Genomic DNA, 13,403 nt, shown 5'->3' with positions numbered 1-13,403 from the left:
GAAAAAAGTAACGATTTCATTCGACATTTCCGTTACAAGTACTTGTACTTTTTCCCTAAAAAAGTAACGAAAGTACAAGTAAAAGTACTAAATTTAAAAAGTAACGAAGTACAAGTAAAAGTACGTACTTTTTACTTGCACCGACGGTACAAGTAACGAAAGTAAAAGTACTGCCATATATGCAAATAAGTCCTTCAAGCTTTCCAAGTAGACTGTTAGCTAATTCACTAAATTGATCCCATTTAAGCATTAAACAACACATTACAGTATTTTCAAACTTTCCCGACTCATTTAACCGACTACCTAGTTGGCACCATTTGTCATGGCGGTATATGTTTGAAAAAAAGCACCACATGTTTGAAAAGGAATTGAGTTTTAAAATATAAGTATAAGTTGTATCATTTTACGATGTTCTGAATCTTAATTTGATGATGATTTGATGATGAGAGGTATTATATATCCCATTTATGAAGACTAATAGAATACGTACCTCCTACGGCCCAACTGAAAAGAGATGAATCCCATTTTTCTTTAAAAAAATAACTTGTTTTATTCTACAATTATCGTTGCACAGCCGACCTAATTTTGGGTCTACGACTATCAATGTTCAACAACGTAACCTTCAAATTTTGAACCCAACCCAGAATATAAGGGAACTCCTGGATCAAGGATTGGGTGAAATTTACCTTCTTGGAGAAATTTTTGATGGAACTAAGCCGCATTTGCATTACATGGAGTGAAAAAACCATGAAATCCTTCCAGGGTTTGCTTGGCGGCAAGGGAATTGTAACCCATGATCCGTTAACCACTGAGGATATATTACGCCAGAGTACTGTAGTCTGCGCGAACCGGATGCGGAATTCGAATCGACCAGCCATCGCTGGTATTCGAACCCAGTTCAGTTCATTGGTGCTCTATTTAGAGTCAGCACGGCTCTAAATAGTTTGTCACACCTCTCCTTGAACAGCTGATCGAGATTGGATTTAAGACCACGAATGTTCAACTCTTTAGCCTTGTAATTTTGAACCCAGTAAAAGAGACAAGGGAACTCCCGGATCAAGTATTGGGAGAAATTTTGCCTTCGTGGAAAACTTTTTGATGGAACTAACTCGTATTTGCCTGACACGAAGATGGAAAAGCCTGAAAACCTCCCACAGTTAGTCTGACGGCAAGGGGACTTATTTTATAACCACCGTTGAACAGCCGACCCAATTTGGGGTTTACGACTGCAAAACAATGCGCTGCAAAAAAAAAAAAAAATCCTACGAATGTAAGGGTCTCCGCTGTTTTGAGTGTTCACTACCTCTAACTAGCTCCGATGATTTCCTCGCAAAAATTGTTGTTTCAAGTTATTATTATTTTTTTTAAAATAACATTTCTATTGTTATAACATTATGTAACAATATATTGTTAGACAAATTTAATGAGTTTACATCCGTCTTTAATATGTTCGCTTATCAAACGGGCGGATAGATTAAATACTATTCAGCAATATTTAAATTATTACTCAAAATAACCTTACAAAATGAATCAAAATAAATACTTAGCACATAACTAATTTTTATCACTACAGAAATTTTGCTTAACCACTTCGAGATGGGCGAGTCAGATATGCATCATCAGGAAGGCCACAATCAGGGTAAAAAAAATTAAACTGGTAGGCGAAATGTTTCTATAGCAGTTTATTTGGGGGTGGAGTAATAATAGTTTGATTTACTTAATATTTTTTTTTTCGAATGGCAGGCACTGAATTTGAATCTTTTGCCTACACTATGCCAGAATTGTTGCTCATTTCGCGTTACCCAGTGGGCACCTGTGAACCAAAGTTACGGAGGCGAGCAACATTGCCCACGCCACACTGCCACAAATACCCGTTTATATGGTGGGCCACATTCACACATCATACACACACACACAACAGAGGACAGCACAAAGAGAGAGAGAGAGAGAAACATCCATGCCCAGAGCGGGATTCGAACCCGCAGTCTATGGCTTCGCAGTCAGGCACGCTAACCGCTCGGCCACCTGACCGGCGATTTACTTAATATATCACTACTTAACCGGTTGAGTGAGGAGAACCGCTATCGCGCTTCACCTGTTATGTGCCAAAAATGCGGAGAAGTGCGATAACGCGTCTCTTGTTTTGTACCGAAAATGCGGAGACGCTACTGTTGGTTAGTATAATTTTCGCATCTATTGAGAGCAGTTAAATTCATATTAATCGCAGTTTTTATTCATTTTACTCAATTGTGAGTTTTATTGTGCGATGAAATTACTACGCATTTCGTTCCGCACTATTAGTATATATATAAGAAAACTCTTCAGCACTCAAACGGTTAATTCAAAATAAAAATTATTTAGTTGCCCTTTGAACTGAAATTTATAAGACATGTAAGAATTAAAGTGAAAGCAAAAACAAGACTGTTAAATTGCAAAAACTAAGCCTTGTCCAAACTCAATCCCTTAACTTGCGCGTTCGAGTTAATTCGAGAGGTCTAAACAGACCAAACTGTGCACACTCGAGATAATTCGAGCGGCGTTGTATTTTATGCTACTATAATTTTTCACACTCGAATATATTTGAAAATAATGAATGAACTCGAGAATTGAATATTACGATGTGAAAGCTAAGAAAAAAAATTGTTTTAATGATATTTATCAATCACACAGGATTGTAAGCTATAACACTTATTCATTCAAGAATAAAATATACAGAGATGCCAACTTGCTCCGGACAGCAAATATATATTTTAAAGTGGTAGTTTATAAATTGTGATTTTTGGTTTAATAAATTAAATTTAGTACACTTTTATCCACTACAATTTCTAAATAATTCTTATTCTTATATAATTCACCACTTTACTTTATGGTATTTAAGTCGTGCTATACCCATTAAAAAAAGAAAAAATAGTCAAATATTTACAAATCTTAATTGTAGTTATTTACCGTTTATTGGCATGACCGGATCAGTTGGCATCTCTGAATATAGCCTTTTTCCATGGAACGAAAGCGCAGTATATCAAAATTGCCCACCAAAAGAAAAGACAATGTTCTAAAGCGTGTTTTTTTAGATAAAAAAATAGATATTTTTTGCCGGTTTTGTTCAAAAATTTTGTGCTCTCCGAGGGGTTAAGTTACCGCTTTTTATTTTTTTTTCAGTTTTATTCTGGTTCCGTACGAATACATGTATGACTCGCCCTCCCGAAAAGGTTAAGACCACCAAACAAAATAGATAATAATAGTGCTGCTAACAGATAGAAAAATACCTGAGTTTGTTACCACAATAGTTTTAAACAATATTTACAGTTGGCAATATTTACAATAAAGCAAATTAGTTTTAAACAATAAAATTTTTTTTCCTGCCTTTTAGCTGTTACCAGGGAATTTACACGCGCGTAAGCCTAAATTATTTCTACTTAGGTTAATTTTGCGCTCTCTATTCAATATGATAAAAGCTATGATGAAATAATTATGCTACCAGTTTTTTATTTTTTAATAATTCCACCTAATGGGGAGCAACTGTGCTAAGATTAATTTCTGTTTACGAAAGCAAATTTCTTTCAAGTAGAAGAAAGTTCAAATATCAAGTTTTGGTTTCTAATTCATACAATTTAAATGAATAAATTTTTTTTCTTCTTGGGAATAGAATGCTATATTTATTGCAAGCAAAATCGTGTCGTTTATTTGAATTAAAACAGCCAGATACGAAAGTAAAACAAATATTTTTTCTGTGGCTATTATTTGAGGGGAAAAAATCTTACTACTACATTTTATTTATATTATTAATCTTGGGACATATTTACTTCTTAGCTTAGATTAAAATGGGCTTACGCTAGAATTTTTCTTGCATATTTACTTTCTTGGGAAAATAATTTTTAGTGGTAGTTGCACAGAAATTAAACTATCAGCATTTGTTTCACTTTCGTAACATTTTTTAGAAATTTCCAAGGCCCGCGGGAACGCCGCATTTACTTCACTGTACGATGCAAGTTTAAGCAACTAAATTTTGAAAAATATCCACGCTTTAAAGCAATCACATCTGCTAAAATTATTTTCCTTTTGTTTGGAGTGATGCAAAACCTCTAATTGTTTTTATAAGACTGATGTGGAAATGAAATTTTCTATAGTCTTATGAAAAGTTTGTTACTATGCTTTAATGTTTTCAGATTGTGGGCACCTCGGTCAAGTCCTGCCAACTTTTTACGCTTTTTGGTAAAATTTCTTCTAGTGGTAGCTGAATCTGGTTTTTAATGAATTATTCTTTGCTTTACAAATTTGAATTAAAAAAGTTTTCCACATTCTACTGCACGTAAAATATTCGAAAGTTTATGCAAAATGCCACTTTGTTCTAGCTTTCTTGTGGTAAGGCTTTAAACCCTTTGCACTCGAAGCTCTTTCATCAGTTAAAGAAATGGACGCCACCACTAACGTTTTGAAAGATTTTTTTCACAAACTTACGTTATAATACCCGGAGATCACTGAATTAAGTGGTAACTAAACATTAACGTGAAAAAAATGTCATATTTAGAGTGGTGGGTAATTTACAGGCGACAGCGGTGACTGACAGTCACCTCTCGAGTGCAAAGGGTTAATTGTCTACGACTCTTTAAACTTGCAAAAAGCGTTGAAGTTGACAGCACTGCATATTTTTTGGGGGTGCCACTGCCTGCTTACCTCAATGCTCAACCAAAACAGTGTTAAAATTCCAGATGAATGGGATAGGGATCGCTTCGCGGCCCAGGTGCCCAATTGAATTCAAAACACTAGGACTAGGTTGTTGGGGTGTTCAAATTTGTGAAATTGCTCAGATTTGCGGGTCTAAAGAGGTGAAGGTAGCACGATTCTCAAGTAATGCTTTAACTGAATCTTTTTCTACAAATGCCAAAAATTGGGTTTATTCCATTTATTATGCCAAATGTTCATCTGTCTTTGTAGGCTTCTCAATTGTCAGGTGCTTATGAAATTTGGATTTAGGGATTATTTTTGTTCTATAAATCGAATTTGTAATAGAAAAATTTATATGTTTCTTCAGAAAAAGTGTCACTCAAAATTAAATCAAACTCAAAATCAAACTCAAACTCAAATCAAACTCAAAAAGTCATAATCAAACGAAGCATATTCCGCTGTTAACAGTTAATTGTGGTTACAATTATCTGTTATATATGAAAAAAAACATATTTTTCATTCATAACAAATTCCGAACAACATAAATCCGCTTAATTATGCAATAATATTTTGAGGAGTGGGTGATTATTATTATTATTATTTTAAATTATGCTAACTTTAAAGTTATTTCACTACTTATTTAATTAATGTGAACGCAAAAACTGCGGTTAAACTGGATAACTTTCTTTTGATTTTATTTTTGTTTTTATTTATTTGCGAGAGTTTTCTTTTTAATTTGAATCTTGACAATTTGAACATTTAAAAGCTTACATATGTTATTTGAGTCTCATTTTCTCTCAGGTCAAAATGCGTTTACTCTGGGATTTTTTTTTTTTTTTTGGTTTTCTGTCACTTGAGATCATTTAGCAGATCATAGATACCTTCGTATCGCTAATTTTAAATTTGCAATCGGTTTCATTCGTCAAGTTACAGTTTTTTTTAAACTAGACATTTTCAGACAATTTTTCTGTCAAAATGAACGCTGCACAAAAAAAAAAAAAAAAANAGGAACTATTCTTCCGGTTTTGTTCAAATGTTGTATCTTTCCATGTAAAATGACCCACTTTAAAATTATCTAAAACATTTTATACCACTAAATTCATATTTTTTTCAACTATTGATAAGTGAAATAATAAAAAAATAATAACTATTTACTAAAATTAATGTTTTACAACGAATTTTGTTGATGAACGACTTTTGTAATTGTGCTCAAAAATTTTTCAATTTTTCTGAAAAAGATCTCGAGATATGGCAAAATACGCAAAAATTAAAATTAACACTACGTTGTCCAAACATTGGATCGGTCTCTTGACCAGACATATTTTCAAGATTGCGGCTACCCCTATATTTTGGGGTCAGAAGTCCAAATCCGTAGGAAAGAAAAGGTATGTTTATTCAGAGAAAGTAAAGTTTTGTATCTGATTTCCTAACTTAAAATATCGTTTGCTCCTATTAATTAGCATAATTAAGATCATACCCTCTAACCATTAAGTTTGATTCCTAGAACATGAAGATCATTAGATCAAAAGTTATTCAGGGTGGTCCTTTTTTTTGACACTCTGTACAAATTTGAAAACGTTATATATCATATAAATATATCACGTAAATGTTATCACAAACTTGTAGAAGAATTAAGGTAAATCATTGGAATTAAAATTGCAGAGGAATCCAAGCCCGGAAATGTCATCATGCTCCCCTAGGGGCTCCTCCCCGATTATTAACTGTTCCTTCGTGTGCTTCTGAACAGACCATAATAGGAAAGCGTCTATAGACACGTTCGACGACATTTCAGGGCACGGCTTCCCATGCGATTTTAATCCTGATGATGTGCCTTAACTTCTCTAAAAGTTTGTTGCAACATTTACGCGACTTCTTGTTATATAGCAGGGGTTTCCAACTTACTTGAGGCCGGGGGTCGCAATTTAAACCACCAGTCAAATGGCGGACCGCAACTTCATCAAAATTTTATATAGGATTCATTTTATGTTTGAAAGAACATTAAATATTACTATTGAACTTTTATTAATTAAGTTAATTAAAATAATTAAATTAAAATAAGTAGATTTTTACCTGAGAAATAAGTTTTTTTGCATCGTTGGTATGTTAAATTTCACAGAAACGAAGAGTACAGGTTTTTTTTATCGAAAGAAAAGTATTTTAATCGCATATAGATTTTTACTTACAAAAATTGTCCGCAGAAAGAGTACAACTAATGTATTTTAGTTCGCGGGTCACAAAAATAGGCTTCGCGGGACGCCAGTTGTTAATCACTGTTATATATAACGTTTTTAAACTTGAACATTTCTACAAAAAATATTATTTAAAAAACTCCGTATCTTTAGGAGTTAAACTAATTTCAGATTAAGAATCCCTGCTCCCGAATTAAACAAGATTAAGTATTTGTAAAAATGTAACTAACTGTTTGCTCCTCAGTGTAATTTGAACGTCTTTATTTTGGGCATAAATAAAACAGTTTATTTTACTTTTAACACTAATTGAATTCTATTTCCATTTTGACCTACAGATTTGTTATCATTTCCAGTTATTTCAACTGTAAATTTTCATTAAAAGTATATAAATATTAAAATTTTTCTTACCTTACATAGTAGTAGTTAAAAACAAACCATGTCAAATGAATCTAAGTATTGTTCGAAGTGGCAAATACAAATGATAAGAGTTTCAATTTCACATTATAAAAGAGGACGGATATTATTTTTTAAAAAAAACACTCCGTATCTTATCTCGATTCAGATAATGAAATTCATAAAATGTTACCGAATTTATCAAATTTATGCCGTAGTTATTAAAATGTAGTTTTTCTTCTTATTAAATATATATCTTAAAACAGGTGAGTGAATGTTTATCCGAAGTTAATGCTGTAAAGAGAAATGGTTTAACACCTTTAAGCCTTGCCAATACGAGTGAGGTAATTTGAGATGACTGATAAATTCTTATCGGAACATTCTGATATCGATTCAGGTATGGAAGCGGTGATAAATTTATTGTATATATGTGATTTAAATGATTCTTATTTGAACTTATTGACGCGACTACAAATCAAATAGTTTAAATAGTAATTATAAATTGATTTCTGAAAAAGCAGACTTCGACGTTTTTATAGAAGCTTATAGAAAAATTGTTATAATATTTAAATTAGAGACATATTAAATTAAAAACAGGCGATACCCTTACATTACGTTGCTAATGGCAACCATCTTGAAATAGTTAATATAATGATAGTGAATGGAAAATGTTTTTTTAAAATCTAAGACCTCAAAGGACAACGCTACATTGTCCTTATGTTTAAAAGCACAATTGTTATGAATCAACTCAATGTTTGATCATAACAATTGTGAGATCAAAAAAGGAACATGGCGTAAGTGATAGTCTCCCCCTCAAAAATTTTCTCGGCAACTAGACGAACAATTAAAAAACTAAATGAAAAACTAAAACTGGTTCAACTTAATTATTTGCGTCGGTATTAGTTCAGCGCATGACTTTTGATTTCATTGCATTAACCAATACCATTTGTTGAGTATTTATTTTTTTAACTTCGTACGAGTGTTTAGCCAGTAAAATAAATTATGGGAAATACAAATACTTTGCTTAAGATATAATGTTCATAGAAAAATAATTTAACTACCAATACCTAATGTTTTTTTTTTTTTTAAGAAATGACCTTATAAGAAATAAGGTTACAAATGTTGTTATTAACTTCCAATATTTTTTGGTTAAGAAAGAAGGAAAGATCACTACTATATTCTGTGATGAAATAGAATTTAAGTCGTATAATTGCTACTACTTAAATTTGTTTCGTCTGTTGATGCTTCTTTCTTCTGCAATAAAGGTGCTGGGAATAGTGAAAATTGCACGAAGTGATGGTGAATTAGGCACGAAGCCGAAATTGAGAAATCATGATATTATTTAAGAAATTTATATAGTGGAGAAGAAAATTGAAGGTGACCTCCACTGTCAAGTTAGAAAATAATAGCACTGGTCAGAACAATTTGCACAGTAGAATAAGTATTTGATTAAAAAAAAACTAAGAAATTAGTGATATTTAAAATCACATCGCTAAAAACAAGAAAATTATATACAAGATAATATACAAGAGTAATATAATGGCGATAAGTCGAATCAAATGTATACAATATGATGATGAATGACTGAAGTTTTCACATCATGATAAACGAAATAAAATATATTTATCAATTTAAACTCAGTTTTGAATCTTTCACACCACGATAAACGAAATAAATAGTTTGATCAGTTTAGAATTTTTCACATAACAATAAAGAAAAGAAAATTATTTTTAAAAGTTATGAATTAACTTTAAAGTTTTCACGCCACGATAAACAAAATAAAAATATTTTAATCTCTAAAGAATCAGTTTTCAATTTTTTGCACCACGATAAAAGAAATAAAATTATTTTCATCAGTTAAGAATCAGTTTAGAAGTTTTCACATCACGATAAACGAAATAAAATATTTTTATCAGTTTCGAAGTTTTCACACCGCTGTTAGCTAAATAAAAATGTTTCATTAAGTTAAGAATGCTTAAAAGTATATATAATTTTCAAAATTTAGATGCCACTTTAACTCCTTCCTTCTCGCTTCCGTGAAAATGACGGGGTGAGGTTTCGCCCTCTATTTCTCGCTCCCGTGATAGTGACAGGCTGGAGTGTTCAGTAGTAACACGCCAATAAGAATAAAACTAATTCATTTCTTTTGCCCGGGAAGCATTTTATTTCTCATTTTACGCAACAGATGGCAGTACCAGGATATTTTTAAGGTAATTGTAGATAGTTTATTTTAGACTAGATATCAGCACTAATCAAATCCGTAATACAAATACAAAAGCTAAAAAATAGGCACTTTTATGACCGTTTTCTTGAAAATTAACCGATCGTTAAGGGGTTAATACAATTTTCAGACCATTCTTGAAACTTGTCATATCAGATCTGAAGAGGTTAAATACGATTGTTCATCGGTACCTATTTTCTTAAACATGCTTTCTGAACTATGATTATTTTCTGAAATAAGCTTTTTAAGCTATGCCCAAAACAAAAGCTTCAGCTCCAATTTATAAGATACTTTCATGAAAAAGTTCACAAATATTTATACACTTTATAATAGAGAAAAAAATAAATGAGAAACATCAGATAGTCTATTTGAGAGATTCCTAATTTGTTTTGGCAGTGGTACCCTAAATGGTCAAGTCTCTTTTAGACCCGAGACTAAATTTATTCATTAAGTCTCAGAGTTCCAACCCCGAGACTTAATGAATAAATTTCATCAGCAATTGTAATCTTATTAATTAACGAAACACTATTATTTATTTTGAAAATATTAATTGATCTAAATTTTATTTGTTATTCCAAAAACCTTTAGTGCATGAATGAAATTTTCTCGTATCATCATATCGTTCATCATAACAAATTATTTTATCAATACCAGTGTTAAAATTAGGTTTCATGTCAGATTGTTGAATTCATAGGCCTACAGAGGCAACTATAGTTTTTTTTAAAATTTGATTTTAAAGCATTCATAAACTAAAAAATGAATAAACTGAAATATCATTTTTTATTGAAATGAAAACGATGAGAATGGTTATTAGAAAAAAATAATTCTTCATTGTTGAATTTGCTTATTTTTATTCGATGCGAAATGCTGATGTAATTTTTCCAAAATGCATAATTTTTTTTTTCTAATTCATTCATTCTTTTGTTATAAGAAAAGACAATGAAATGAAAAACAATGTTATGAAATTTATTTCTTCACAAACATTTCAATTAAAAAGTTTCATACAAAGTACGCAAACATTAATTAAATAATAAACTATTAATTGGACATAATTTTAATTACAGGTTTCAAAAATCATAACTGGTTAAAAAAAAATTTAATTTTCAGTACCTCTGTGACCTCTTTTTGGGAACCTTTGGGTTTCGAGGAACAATATTCAGAAACCGCTGGTCTCCAAAAAAAAGAGATAAATATGAAATATTATTTTTTTTTTACAAATGTTCCTTTTCAAGATAAGTTGTGTAGTAGTGGCAGTGACATTTGGCAGTATTATTATTGATTGTAGTAGCAAGGATTAAAGCATATAATTTGTTGTAAACACTAAGTGGAAAATAGGTAGATAATAATAATATAATAACAATAAACAGGTACATAATTAATAAAGAATCGATTATTTTTGCTAACTACAGTCCAACATTAAATAATATTGCTTGCGATTGAGAATTTAATAGAAAAGATGAGTCGTCGATGCAAGTAAGTGACATTTTTAGGAGCATTTATAGATAGATATAAATTGAACAAGAGAAATAATTTAAATTGGTTGAATCACTGTGGGTTTTCTATTTGCAACAGATTCGTTTTTACTTTCCATATTTAATTCTAACATAAATAAACATCGGTTTTGTGAGTGTGATTGCATAAGTTTATTTTTAAATTAGGCGGCGGTAGTTTAAATAAGGCGCAAAAGTATTAGCCCACCTTCTATTAATTCTATAGCAAAATAGTTTGGACAGCGTATTTTCTTCTTACTCCACTTTGAAAATACACTTAAACACTTAATCTATTCACCTAGGCTCTCCAATTGTTATTCCACTTTGACAGTTAAAAAGAAAACTCTTTCTAAAAAATTACCAGAATGGATAGAATTATTCACCAGTAAAAACATTACATATTTTAAGTAGGAGCTTTTACTTTGCTCGTCATTTATACAAAAAATATAAAATATGAATTGATCCAGAGGCAAAACCTGCTACAAGCATTATAAGAATCGTTTCATGAATTTATTTACCAAATATATATAACGCTACATCTATTCAACTAGGCTCTCCAATTGTTATTACACTTTGACAGTTAAAAAGAAAACTCTTTCCTAAAAATCATAAAAATAACCAGATTGGATGCTAGTAAAACCTGACTCGTAAAAACATTACATATTTTGAAATGGAGCTTCAACTTTGAAAAACCATTTATACAAAAAATATAAGATATGAGTTGGTCTAGATGCAAAGTATGCTGCATGCATTATAAGAATCATTACAAAAATATATTTATCAAACATGTTTAGACAAAAATTTACTCTTATTTCATTGTTTTATATTTTAGTTGTAAAAAGTCCTTATCTAAAACTAACATGGTCTATTTTATGGTTTATTACACAGTTATTTTAAGGTAAAAATATCAAATTTATTCAAATTCCCTCATCCCATTGCTTCGGAGGCACTCATAATGTACCATAAAGTATATTGTTGTATAGAATACAATTTACCAACATTAGCATTTGGGAAGTATTAAAGTTTTAACAATTTTCGAAAAAAAAATTCTAATTGCAGTTGAAGTTCAATGGTTTTAATAATTTCTTTATACCCATAATTCTCAGCAACTTGCAGAATTGTGTGATGTAACACATTTCTTGCATTTAAAACTGCTAATTTATCTTCTGGACAGAGTTTTTTGAATTTAGATATTATTTTGCCATCTCCAATCAAGGCACCAATGAAAAATTCCTCAATTAGTTGAAGAAAATCAGAAATGCTGTCTACCGTTGCGCATTCTTTTGGTGTTTTACCATCTTTATTTCGTATGTTATAGATGGCACCGTACATGAGCAAAGTCTTGACAGTTTCAACATCTGCAGCTGCATGCAATGCAGAATTTCTACTATTTCTTGTTCTAGCATTTATAAAAGCAGTTAATTGTTTGAAGTTAGTTTCTTTAACGTGCATGAGAAGTAACTCGATAATTTCAGTATGACCTTCGGACGCTGCTATATGTAGTGCCGTATTTCCTGTATTGGTTACAACCATAACATTGAATCCAACCCGCAATGCATAATTTACTAAAGACGTGTGTCCTTCCCTTGCAACAAAATGAAGAAATGTTGTGCCTTCAGAATCAAAAGTTTCAAATTGATACATATCTTGCATAAGTGATGCGCTTGGTTTCGGAGCTTTATACTTTGATGTTAGTAAATTGAATATATCAACCCCATCTTCCATTTCTTCTAAGTATTGTTCCATTTTTAAAACCTTTGAACCATTCTCACCTGAGATAGCTTTTAGTTTCGCGACATATCTTTTAGCTATTTTATAACCCTCACTAAATCTATGACATTTGAATGACAGTTTTGCTAATTCATACTCAGCCATTAGCGTATATCGATGATTTGGACCTAAAACATTTTCTTGAATTTTTAAAAAATCTTGCAAATCATTGAGAGCTTTATCAGATGAACTTTGATAATATAACAAAGACTTTACTTTAAAAAGTGACATTAAAGTGTCTGGATGAGAAGGCCCTAGCTCTCTTCTTTTGTATTCGTAAACACATTTACAGCAAGATAGAGCCTCGCCGTACTTATCCGTTTCTGTCAAAATATCTGCTCGTAATTCCAGAGAGTGTATAGTCAGAGGGTTTTCTAAACCAAACATTTCTAGAAATTTTTCCAACATAATACTATTTTGATTTAGTGCATCATCATACCGTTTAAGTTCATTTAAAACTACTGGCATACTACACAATGTGATCAAAGTCTCAAAATGATCTAATCCTAATAAAATGCTTTGTTGTGCGTAAACATCTTCTAAAATTTCTATTGCTTCCTCATTTCGATCAAATCTTTGGAGAATGGAACCAATATAAAATCGTGTTTTTTGAGTGCGAATGTTACCTAGTCCAAATATCTTTATTTTCCTCTGAAGCATTTCCTGAAAAATATC

The sequence above is a fragment of the Parasteatoda tepidariorum genome, chromosome 9 (genome assembly GCF_043381705.1).
Source record: "Parasteatoda tepidariorum isolate YZ-2023 chromosome 9, CAS_Ptep_4.0, whole genome shotgun sequence".
Classification (NCBI taxonomy): domain Eukaryota; kingdom Metazoa; phylum Arthropoda; class Arachnida; order Araneae; family Theridiidae; genus Parasteatoda; species Parasteatoda tepidariorum.
The sequence above is the reverse complement of the archived record's forward strand: the minus strand, read 5'-3'. Positions refer to the sequence as shown.